Source organism: Planococcus citri, chromosome 3 (assembly GCF_950023065.1).
Source record: "Planococcus citri chromosome 3, ihPlaCitr1.1, whole genome shotgun sequence".
In the NCBI taxonomy this organism is placed as follows: domain Eukaryota; kingdom Metazoa; phylum Arthropoda; class Insecta; order Hemiptera; family Pseudococcidae; genus Planococcus; species Planococcus citri.
Genome location: NC_088679.1, coordinates 74,993,685 through 75,006,595, shown reverse-complemented (window position 1 = coordinate 75,006,595; position 12,911 = coordinate 74,993,685). Strand labels below are relative to the sequence as shown.

General features: G+C 36.8%; 1 protein-coding gene and 1 long non-coding RNA gene across 4 annotated transcripts in view; one reads left to right on the top strand and one right to left on the bottom strand.

Moving 5' to 3' along the window:
- LOC135839250 (slit homolog 3 protein) overlaps positions 1 to 12,911 on the top strand; it is a 660,297-nt gene that overhangs the window by 621,355 nt on the left and 26,031 nt on the right. The gene's annotated exons all lie outside the window — the stretch shown is intronic.
- On the bottom strand, positions 10,391 to 12,755 carry LOC135839203 (uncharacterized). Its single transcript, XR_010557560.1, has 2 exons — positions 11,850 to 12,755; positions 10,391 to 10,626 (listed from the first exon to the last, which is right to left on the bottom strand). It is a non-coding gene; the product is annotated as an uncharacterized LOC135839203 (long non-coding RNA).

Here is a 12,911-nt window from a genome sequence, read left to right as displayed (position 1 = left end):
TTTTTTTTTTAATTTAAAAAGGTTTATACAATCTTAAGGAGACCTTAAATAAGTAATATATCTGACTTTAAACAAGTAAGTTACATGACATGTGCAGGGTTCTCTCCAGTCAGAGTATACTCTGCTATTTTATAAAGTACTCGTATCTCTCCAGTGAGAGTACTCTATTTATTTTTTATAATAGGTATCTATAACCTATGACCAAGTCGTGAGGTTTTATTTCAACTGATGGATATTTCTTTGTTTTGACCTTGTTTTGTGAACTTGAGAAATTCTTTTATTCATTTTTTTAAGTAATTCTGTAAGGTCTCTTCAAGTTTGGCTGCTCTTCTAGTTCCACTGGTTCATCTGATTCATCCGTGTTATTCTTTGGAAAGTTTCTTTTCACAATTATGGCTTGTTCGGTTTTCTATGTTGTTATCTGCTCCTGCCTTTGAGTGGTCCTTTGCTTGACACGATCAGTTACTGTCATCTTTGGTTCAGATATAGCAACAATTTTTGCTTGATATACTGGACACCCTCTTCAGTTAGCTGTATGATCACCATTATAATCAGCACACTTGGCTGGGTCTTATTTCTTCTTCTTACATTGCTTTGTTTCATGGTCTAATCCACACTTGACACATCTGGGTTTCCTTGCACAGTATGTTTTGGTATGACCAACCTGCTGGCAGTTTTTACATTGAGGTAGCTTCCTCTTTTTTGCTGGAGGTTCTACCTTCACTTTAGTGTGCAACAAGAACCCCATTTTGTAAAATGGTCTTATTGTTTTCTTTTCAGCTAAGATATACATAAAAGAGTGGTAATGCCAAGTTATATGATTTATTATTTTCAATTTCTCCAGATTCATCTTTTTTCACCTCTTGTTTTTTTTAATAATTACATTGGTGACATTAATGGCATCATGTCCAATTTTAATCAATTCTAATTTTGATATCCTCAGGTGAAGTGGGAAATTTCATAATTAACACCCCTGAAACAGGCCTACGAGTATATCAGTGGACCCACTCGTTACTTGAAATTGAATGAAAGCCATGCAGGTAAGTCAATTGTGCATCGTTAGTGCAGCCCCTTTCCCCTCTTTGTTTTAAAAAAAGTGTATAGTTTTTTTTGGTACCCAGGTCGCAGTAGGCGCCGAGGGTTTTTATTAAATAAAAGAAAAACAAACTTAAGCTTAGTGCTATCAGAGTTATATGTATTAACTATGCTAGCCTAAGTAACTATACAGCTTCTCCCCCAGCTCAAGCAGGGAGATAAGGGGAAAGAGAGGAGGTGAGACAGATTGTCCACCTCCGCCCATAGGCATTTGCCTTGGGCCCAGCCTTTGTCGAGTTCCACCACCCCCCCCCCCCCTCAACATGTCTTGGGGGGGGGATATTACATATTTCAATGAAGCACACATTTCGAATATTTGAATATATTTACATTTTATACACGGATACTGAGACATGTACTAGTGTATAGATCTAAGAGTAGAGAATTATAGCGGCTACGACGCCCGTGGCGGCTGTTATTTATCAGCTGCCGCTGACTCATCAGTGAGCCGTAGCTAGAGAGATATGATAGTTCTTCCACACTAATAGGAAAACTGATCTTGTGTTTGGCTGTCCCGAGGTGATCGCCGAAGTTGAGTTGAATTATTTTGCGATATTTTTGGCTCGTTGGCCTTGAAAGTGACGTGTCGTTGTTCTGGAGAATTGTTAGACGATTTTGTCATCTGTGGCAATGGTATGTTTGATTTTACCAACTGATTGACGTGTTTTTTCGTTTTGAATCCATTGTCCAATACCACATCATAATGAATTGCACCGAGCCGAGCAATTACTTTACCCAATTTCCACTGTTTGTTGAATTGAATGAGTACTCTCTCCCCTACTGAATAAAATCGCCTAACCAGGGGTGTGGATCGGGGCTGGGACTGGGGAGGAGGATGTAAAGCATCAAGTTCAATACACAACGGACGATTTGAGTACAATTCAGCTGGTGATTTACCATTATTGAGTGGAGTTGCTCGATATCGAAGAAGAATTTTTCTCACTAGGTGAGGAATTGAAGAATTTGACGAATTCAAACAATTTTTCAAAGCATGTTTGATTGTTTGAACGAATTGTTCAGCTTGACCATTTGTAGCTGGGTTTCCAGGGGCAATAGATTTCTGACAAATTCCTAAATTTTGACAAAATTGCTGAAATTCTGAGCTTTTGAAAATCGCGACATTATCAGATACCAAGGTTTCAGGGAATCTGTGAGCAGTGAAAATGTCATTTAGGAATTCGATAGTAATTGCTGAGGTTGGGTTGGATTAAGTCACACGGACTTAGACCTCGCTAAGACTAAAAACTAATCTAAGAGTAGAGAAATATAGCGGCTACGACGCCTGTGGCGGCTGTTATTTATCAGCTGCCGCTGACTCATCAGTGAGCCGTAGCTCGAGAGATATAATAGTTGAGTTGATGGGGGAATTTTGCCTAGGGTCCTAACAAGTTAGGGCCCCTAGTTATTAGCCACAAAGTATACATATGGGTACATTTGTGGGACAGTCAGTGCACTTGCTTCTGGCTTCTCACCAACTGCCCATCTTGGATAGATTGTTTCTTATTCTCTAGAATATGGATATATACATGTTATAGCTAACTTTTAACGTTCAACTATTAACTCGAACTGTCTTCCATGTCTGACGTCAGGAGTGGTTTGGCTTCTTTTCTTGCTTGCAGATATTGAAAACAATATAATACAGTTTACAAACTACAAACTACACTGAAACCCTATATGAGAGGGGTTTTGCGATAAGGGCCCTTGTGGTGATATTTCGATTTTTTCAGGAGAGAAAACATCAAATTGATTTGATTTTTTCAATTTTTTTTTTGATTTTTGGGTGCAGTGTTGTCTTGCGCATAGGTTGGATGGGAAATTAAAATTTTGACGAAATTCGTTCATCATCGCCTGATATCCGTGATTTAGAAAAAGGACCTTGTGGTGAACAGCCGAATTTACACAACGTGTTACAGACTACCCCGCAAAAAAATACCTAGAAATTCGGATTCGCCATGAAATTTTGTAGGGGGAGATTAATGCACACGTGATGATTAAAGCATGTAAACCCTACTTGAGAAGGTTATTCACGACAGTCTCAAGTAGGAACTAATTTAGCCATATTCCTGGGTTCTAATCAGGGGACTAATTAATTATGAATCTCACCTTCCACTACCAGGACCCCCTCGAACCAGAGAATTCCACTTAGGGGTCCAGCCCTATATACGAGAGCGGGTATGAGTCAGGATAATAATTAATATTTCGTAAATAATTTACTCAACATTACCTATCACCTAAGTGAGGGACCCACCCCAGGTATAATCATAGGGCGAATTTAGATGTGTAGGATCGCATGTATATAAAGAAATAGAAACACAAATGAACTTCAAAACTGTTTATAATTACTTCATCACGTAGAGAAAAGATCAACATTCGTTGGTATCTCAAGAAACGTAATTATAATTGAAGTTAAAACAAGAATTACTACATTCATAGCCTATTCTTGTGGATTTGGGGAAAAGGAAAGTATTTGTTATAAAAACTAAGAAAATAAAGGATAAATACCTTGGAATTGGGAAAGACAATATAAATACCATTCCAACACCAGAATGATAATTAAAATTTGCTGTTTGGTGTTGTATAGGTATGTACTTCCGGAATAGTACACACTTTCTATTGACTCAAAATAAATAGAATAAATGGGGAAAAATCCGAGCCATAGGAAAATAATCCCTCGTGAGCATCATCTCTGTGCTAGTTTCAGTACATTCGAATCAATAGAATCAATGCACTGGACTAGACCTCACACTTCCCTGGCAGTCCAAGCTCGTAGTCTTGGAGCTGACCAGGTCAGGTGGCAGTAGAATGAATACTGAAGTTCTTAGAAACTAGCTTGAGAGAGCTCAATGATGAAAATATGAATATGGGACGAGCTGCGGATGCAGCGGCTGCGCGCGATGGTGCGCTGTGATTGGCTGGATATTAGGTCATATTTCGCGGAATTACCCCTTTCTATGGTAAGGCTCGCGGCGCGGATATTCGCGTCAGGTTGGGTAATACAGCAATACTTTTTATCCCAGCTAAGTGGTATAAAAAGCATGATTTTTCTCCCTCTACAATTTTACATAGGTAACAACAATAAAATAATTTTTCCATCGACCTTTTTTTGTTTTTTTTTTTTTTTTTTAAATCAAAAACAAACAAAAACTTTGTTTTTCGATTTCCCAAAAATGTGAGTTTTCGAGTATTCATGTTCTAGTAATTTTTAAAACAAGAAGTTGATGAGATAGGCAAAATCTGATTGCACCATTCGATTTCTTGTGAAAAAGTAAGTCGGAATCGCTAATAAAAAAAAACAACATCGAATCATCACAAGGGCTCATATCGCGAAACGCCTCTCAGTACAAACATTTTTAGAAAATAAAGATGGAAAATGCCTTTGTATATTTAGTTGGCTCTGACCATCTCTCACAATTAATTATACATTTATGTATTATTTACATCTTATACTTGTAACTATAGTTGTCTTGCTTGGGTGTTTATTTGCATCGTTTTTTTTTTACATGTCACATTATTTTGTGAAGTTGTCATATTCAGGTACTACTGCTCTATCGCTAGAGTGTAGAGTCTTACGACTATTGGAATGTCCCTAAAACATTCTATAATTGAGTATCTTACAACCGGCCATTCCAACTTATTGAGCCTGCACCCTAGTCTCGGCACAGCAGGTTTCTTGATTTGGAGCTCTTGACATTTTGCTGCTAGGGCTTTTACTGTATAAACAAAATTGGTAATTGACGGTTCATCATGGTAACGATCTTTGGTTACAAGGTACATACTATGGAGCTTCAAAAAGTAACGTCCGTTTCGGGGCTAGCACCAAAACTACCGAACCAATCAACTTGTGCTTCTAGTATGTTGTAGGCCAACTATTTCTCTTTCGTTTGCCGGGTCGCTGGTCATTCTAGCTTATTTGGTTGCTTCATAACATCAGTTCAAAGTAAATGCTTTTTATGAGGCTTGTGCCCAAGAAATGATGTGCAGAATTTCTCACTTTTTCAATGCAAAAAACACAACTGCGAAAAAAATTGTTGATAAAATTGTCCTCTGGTATGGTCTGGATGCAATGTATACCAGAAATTAGTGTTACTTGGTCAATATGCTCAGTGAAGGCCAAACAAGCCTCTTTGATGATGATTGCACGGGACACCATGCAACAAGCGCCACTTTCCATAACGCTGTCCTGCGCGAATTTCATCGAGAATTCAACCATAGGATGCACATTTCTGATATCCATTGCATTCAGACAATACCTCGAGGACAATTTCATCATGGATTTCTTTCACAGTTGTGTTTTTTGCCATAAAAAACGAGCAATGCAGGGAAAAATTTCCCAGATTCGAATCTCAGAAGAAGCACTCACTTTGAACTGATGTTATGAAGCAACCAGTGAAGCTATAAAAATGAACGACCCGGCAAATGAAAGAGGAAGGGTTACTCTACATTCCACCAAAAGCACAACTTGATTGGTTGAACTTTCCTATTGTGGTGGTGCTTTTTGTATTGGTATTAAAAAACGAGTAATTCCAAAAATCATTTCTTGGGCACAAGCCTCAAAAAAAGCATTTACTTTGAACTGATGTTATGAAGCAACCAAATAAGCTAGAATAACCAGCGACCCGGCAAACGAGAGAGAAATAGTTGGCCTACAACATACTAGAAGCACACGTTGATTGGTTCGGTAGTTTTGGCGCTAGCCCCGAAACGGACGTTACTTTTTGAAGCACCATAGTACATATAAGACATGTACAAGAGACGAGATACAACGAGCAAAATGTCGTGTCGGGTCCCTTCAATCTCGCTGTAAGCGATTTTCATTGTAGTTCAGTTCATTCCCATTTTTTCTGGTTAGCGGTTAGTGCTTAGCGCACACAATTTACGCGATCATTCCTCCTTCCCCACCCTCTCACAGTTGTCAACAAATTAATATTTTACAGCCCAGTCACATGAAATATTGACCTTTCGAAAAATTTCCTCATCTTTAATACCTACTCGAAACTTGGTTAATAAAATGCTAATAATTCGCTAATTTAAAAGGACAACGCGACGATGATAATTACGCAACTCTTTTCTGAAATTTCAATTTCGCCAAGGTTATGTTTACTATACGATGGTAAATGGTGAGTCTGCAAGCCGATCATTGACACCATTTATTTAAAAAACTTGCGGACTACGTGAAAATATACGACGACTTGTACTGTGCATAGTCCTGAAAACATTAGGTGGGCTGTACATCTCAAAAATGTATCCCAAACATGTTGAATACACGCGTAAAACACCCTATTCCCTACTCCGTCGTCTTCTTCCTGCCTATTCTATACAGCACAGCATAACACATTGAGCTAAACCGCAGAATTTCCAAAACATTATGTATATATATAAATACCAGTCGGCCTAATGTTGCTGCCTGCCTGCCTGCCTCCGTCGTCCCTGGTGTTGGTGGTCTATGTACGCCATAAAAGGCATACACAATATTATACATATACAACACACAGGCACACATTGAAAATACCCTACCCCTCGAAGCCCTTTCGCCTTGTAATATCTCCTCGCTGGAAAAACCGCTGGCTGGCTTTAAATAAAACTTTAAAACACCTCTATGTAAATTGTGCGCCTCTCTTCGCCGTCTCTTTTTCGCGACCGTTTTGCCAGGCTTAGCGTTAACGTATCGTGTTGTGTAATTCCCGAACCCGACGTAAAAGCAAATTTAAATCTAAAAGCGGTTTTCATTTTGGAGAAAATTTCTGTTCCGCCTCGTCGCCATTGTCGTCATCTCCATCTCCACATCCACTTCAGTCGAGCGAGGCGAAAGGGCCAGGCGCTCCGACATCGGCCCTTTTATTATGAGGTCTTCGTAGCGCTATGTTTCGATTTTTAATATACGCTATCGTCGTTTAATTCTACATCGTGTACGTATGTAGTTTAGTTTTTCACGATTTTATTAGTGTATAGCACCCCTTCTCCCGCCCGCTCACTCTACAAACCTTGAGCCGGATACATTGCGGCTTATGTTACTGTAATTATCTTCGAATTGAATTAATTTTCAAATAGAACCGCAAAGCTACGTACATATAGGTACCGAACGCGTAGCTGCAAAAATTGCACCCTCATAAAATGACTTTTTAAATTTTTAATTAAAAAACACTAAAAAAATAAAATAGAAAAAAATGATGGAAAAGTATACATTAAACTGCGCAAAGTAATGTAATTATTTTTTAATGACGTTCTACTCGACGTATGTATAGTATTCTTATAATGGTTGTGCTCTCTCATGCTTCCTACGCGGATCTACCCTTTGCCTACCTACACTCCTCAGACACCCTAGATTGTCCGAATTCGTTTTGTACGAGGCGATGGGTCAAAGAACCGGCGTATTTGCTCATTAACCGCGACGTATCGCATGATTAATCGCGTAGCTGCCTTCCCTTGTATTTCACTCGAATTAAAATGCACGGAACAAAAGTTTAAAAGCTTGAAGATATGAAGTACACGTCTTGTTCGATAGACTTGAAGAGTGATATTCCAAAACTCGCTTTGTCCATTTTCACAATTTTTCAGGAGAGAGGAAAAACAGTTGCCCTTTAAACGGGTAAATTGGCTTTTTAGGCGAGTTTAGCACTTTATTTGGGTGGATTTATGATGTAGGAGTGTAGGTATACATTTCATCCACTAAATACTGCTGAAAAAAATTTCAATAAAAATGGACAAAGCGCGTTTTGGAACATTATTTTTTTTTTAATTTTTAGTGAATTGGCTATTTAGGTGAGTTTAACACCTCATTTTGGTAGGTTGATGATGTAGGAATGTGAGTTAATACTTCATCTACCAGGTACCACTGAAAACCCAACTTTGATAAAAATGGACAAAGCGAGTTTTGGAATATCACTCTTCACTTCATTTTTTTCTTACCAATTATGAGTTGAAAAAGTCAGTTATCAAGTACGAAAAAAAGATGCTTTAAAAAAGGTCAAATTTCGAATGAAAACTGACTACTTTTGACTAAAAAATGACTTCTAAATCAAAAAGGCCAATTGTTGAATGATAAATCACAATTTTTGAGTTGAAAAAAATCACAGTTCTTAAATATAAAACAATAAAATTTGAATGAACAATGACAATACATCGAAACCTATGCCTTGAAAAAGTCACTTTTGAATCAAAAAATGGTGCTTTTCAAATGAAAAATGACATTTCAGAATTGAAAATGTCAATTCTTAGAACTGAAAAGTCAAATGTACCGTACAGCAAATACTTAACAATTTTTGAGTTCAAAAATGATATTTTGTACAGATTTTGACAAAAAATAGGGTTCCTTTCAAAAAAATTTGAGTGAAATTGTAACTCGGTAGAAAAGAACCATATTGGCCCAAGCGAAGCGAGGGCAAAAGCTTAGGAAAAAAATTAGAATTTTGAGGATAGGTCGCCGATTTTGTCGGCAATATGACACCGATAATTAAATACATACAAGATTGTGAAAAATTTGAATTTTTGAAAACTCTGAAAGTGAATTAATATTGTTGGAATTCTTTTATTAGGTACCTAATTTTCTTGACTTTCCCACAATTTCTCAAGTTTTTTTACAACTTTCGCGGAACCGGAGGGGGCAAGCTGTCGCTTCTGAGCCCCCCTTTGATTCGTCTCTGAAGTCGAAAAAGGAAGAGGAAGTGCCCATCAAAGTCCATAAAAGCATAGGCATGGCATCGAAGGGTGGTACAAAAAAAAATAGATACCTAGATATATCTACGAATTTAGCTCTGTAGATTTCGACATGTCATGCCACATTTTTGTAATTTTTTGTGATTTTTGAAAGTTTCTTACATAATATGAGACTTGAGTACCTACAGGGTCATTCCACGTCAATTGGACCAAGAAGTGGTAGGTGGGTTCGGCGATTTTTTTGAAATTTTTCCTGTGGAAAGACCTTCCGAAGGGATGACCAATGGCGCAAATCGCAGCCCTCTAGCCCATTTTTAACGGCAGCCAGAGGGTGTCAAAGTTTTCAGTGAACTTAAAATATCATCCATTTCAGCAGTGGATTACTCGATAACCGCGATACCTACCAAAATGCAACTTTTTCCTATAGTTAGAAATTTTGAAAGGCTTTTTGGTGATATCATAAAAATCAGTGTTGCCGCTTTTTTTCGTACAAAAAATTAGCTCAAAAAGTTTCAAAACATAGTTTTCACATCGTCCCGACTCTCAAAAATTTTGAAAAAAATATATTATGAACAACTTTTCATGCTGAACAACATATTAAAAAATTGGAATGGTAACTTGTAACAAAGTCGATTTTAAAAAAATTAAATTTTGGGAAAAAATGCGATTTTTTGATTTAAAACATGAAAAAAAGTTTTGATTGGTAAAGTTGACCTATTTGACACCTATTTTTACGTATCTGTTGAAAAGTTGAAAAAACCCCTTCACTCGGTGAAATGAACTCATCACAAAAAATCAAAATTCAAAAAAAAGCAAAAAATTTCATTTTTTTTGCTGTGAGTGAGATTTTTATCAACTTTGTCATGAAATACGTCAGAAAGTGGTCAAAATAAGACAACTGAATAAATTTAAACTTTTTTTGATGTTTGAAATTGAAAATTGAATTTTTTCGAATTTTGATTTTTTTGTGATGAGTTCATTTCACCGAGTGAAGAGGTTTTTTCAACTTTTTCAACAGATACGTAAAAATAGGTGTCAAATAGGTCAACTTTACCAATCAAAACTTTTTTTCATGTTTTAAATCAAAAAATCGCATTTTTTCGCAAAGTTAAAATTTTTTTAAATCGGCTGTGTTACAAGTTACCATCCCAATTTTTTAATATGTTGTTCAGCATGAACAGTTGTCCATAATATTTTTTTTTCAGAATTTTTGAGAGTCGGAACAATATGAAACCTACGTTTTGAAACTTTTTGAGCTAATTTTTTGTACGAAAAAAAGTGGTAACACTGATTTTTATGATATCACCAAAGAGCCTTTCAAAACCTCTAACTATGGGGAAAAAATCCATTTTGGTAGGTATCGCGGTTATCGAGTAGTTGATCCAATGCTGAAATGGATGATATTTTAGGTTCACTGAAAACTTTGACACCCCCTGGCTGCCGTTAAAAATGGGCTAGAGGGCTGCGATTTGCGCCATTGTTCATCCCTTCGGAAGGTCTTTCCACAGGAAAAATTTCAAAAAAATCGCCGAACCCACTGACCACTTCTTGATTCAATTGATGTGGAATGACCCTACAGCTAATTAGGATTTTGTTTCTTTTTTTTGATGTGTATGAACTCATTAAGTTGATATTACTCAAATCAATGCACCAATCGATAATTTATTTGCATTTTTTTCTTTTGTTTCAGGTAAGTGGATGTGGATACAAATGTTTGTTATTAGAGAACGAAAATAAGTAAGTCAGTATTTACAAGTATGAAGTGCTTAAACTACACCCATTCAACATCCTAAAATGAACTGCTCCAGCACCTTCTGAGGTGCCCCGGTTTGGAAATCTATTGAGTTAAATTGAAATATTCGAACCAGTGTACGTAATCTGAAACAGAGATATTTATTGGAAAGCTTGGCTCATCTCATATTATCTGATGCTAATATTATCTTTATTTGGTAATTGGCAAATTATTCATTGTATCGATAGTCCTTTGATAAGAATTAAATATTTACTTAGGGCTATACAAAATGAATTGAAAAAAAAATGAAAAATGAAACTACAATATAAAGAAAATACCTATAACGAATCGAAAAAGTTACATGGCAGATAACGAGCAAACGAAATCTTTTTCGAATCTACGTAGAAGAAGTGCATTCCATACAACGTTGAAAAAATAAGTAAATTCATCGACGAATGAAGTATAAGAGAGGTGAAAAGAGAATAAGACAGGCAGACGAACAGAAGCACAGAGAGAAGTCTCGACGGAAATAAAACTGGGAAATACTCGAAAAGAACGCCACTGTTGAAATGAATTGTGTATAAGGTGGCATATGTATTATGGAAACAGAGAAGGACGCGGGTAGAGAAGCTTACGTTGCAGAATTTTCAAGCGTTCAGTAGAATTTAGGTACCTATAGTACCTATACAGCAAGAAGACTTGGTGTGTTTCTTTTCATTTTTTTTAAACCTGAGTTATTTCGTTGATTCGAATAAAAGCGAAGAAAGCGTGGAAATATTCGTGTTTTTTCCCTTTCTTTCAGAAATCGCTCACCGTTGAAAAATAAGATCTCATTTTTATACTTACGCAAACTCGGGTTTATTTTGTTTCATTCGCACCGACGACGCGATGCGATGCGGGAATTACCATGGGAGAGTTGCAAAATTGGTCGAGTCGAAATGAATATGATAGAGTGAGATCTAACATGATTGATATAGATGGTTTTTATCAGAATTCCTACCTACGTGATTAAGTCAAGAAATATTCCCTAAGGTAGTGAATAATTGCCTCGCCAGGTTAGCTCAATATATCGGAGAGGTTTCAGTCATGCAGCTCATTCTTCACAGAAATAATCTCTAATTACCAATAAGACTCATATTAATTACACTAAAGTGATAATATGTTTATTGTTAATCAGAAATAATGAAATCAAATACATATTAAAAGGGTACAAAGATAAAAAAGTATAGAATAACTATAGGGTTGTTCTATAATAGGTACATGCACAAGCTTATACCTTACGACTCGCGTTAATGAATTACGGAAGGTGGGTAATTAGATACCCTAGAAATTGCATGCAATTTCGGAATAAATGGTGAGATATACTCACCCAGGTTCACATAATGTCCGCTTCTACTGTCTCTTTCAAGGTGGCTCACTAATACTAGGCCGGTCGACAGCAATGTAATACACGAGGTACCTATTCTTCTAGGACTATCTCCGATGGCCAGCATAATCGGATGATATCCGGTGTGAACGCGATTAATTACGTATACGATAATTTAAATCACGAAGCGAGAAACATTTTAACCACTAAAAGTGGGCGAAGACTGAATAAAAGGAGATGAGCATCCCCGTAGAGGACTTCATCTACTCGTATCTACATAAGTACACTTTTTGACCAAGAACCACTCTTCGCGACGAGCTTTGTTCAAGTTCAACTTGATTAAAATACATCTAGTTTGGCTCGCGTCCGTGTTGCTCTATTTATACTATTTTTGGGTGCATCGGATGCGTTCTATGCGTTTGCTGCGCGCGATTACGTTATAGCTACGTAGTAGGAGTAGCACAGTAGTAGGAGTTAACACATTACCGAACTTGCAGTTTAAGGGAGTTATTTTATTCATCATCTCTATGGTGATGATTAATTTAATCATCGCTTAGGCGATGAAGGCATATTTCCTCATATCAAATAAAGAATTGGTATTTGTTATGCGTCCCAAATTTAAAGTTACGTGTTTTTTTTCCTTCATTTTTTTATTTTTTTGTGTGTATTCGATGAAGACTTGTCAATAAGCGTTCATTTAGTGCGATGGAGGGCCATTGAAATACCATGGTGTGAAGAAGGAAGTAAGCTATACTACAATCGATATTCACTTGTGTGTATTTTTACCTTCACCTAGGTGTACCTACCTCTTAGGGTGTTCTTGAAATACGTGAGTACGGAGCAAGCTTTCAATAAAAAGTTTTTTGGACATTCCTGGTATCTAGTCCTGTTTGCGTACCACAATACAATAGGATGGATATAAGGAAAAAAAGAATCATTATGCTCATACATTTTAGTTCAAAATGTACCCATTGGCGAACCAAACTCCAAAAATTGAGTTTTTGCGATCTAATCTGTTTTCTTTTTGTGTAAAAATATGATAGGAGAAATTAGAGAGTACCTATC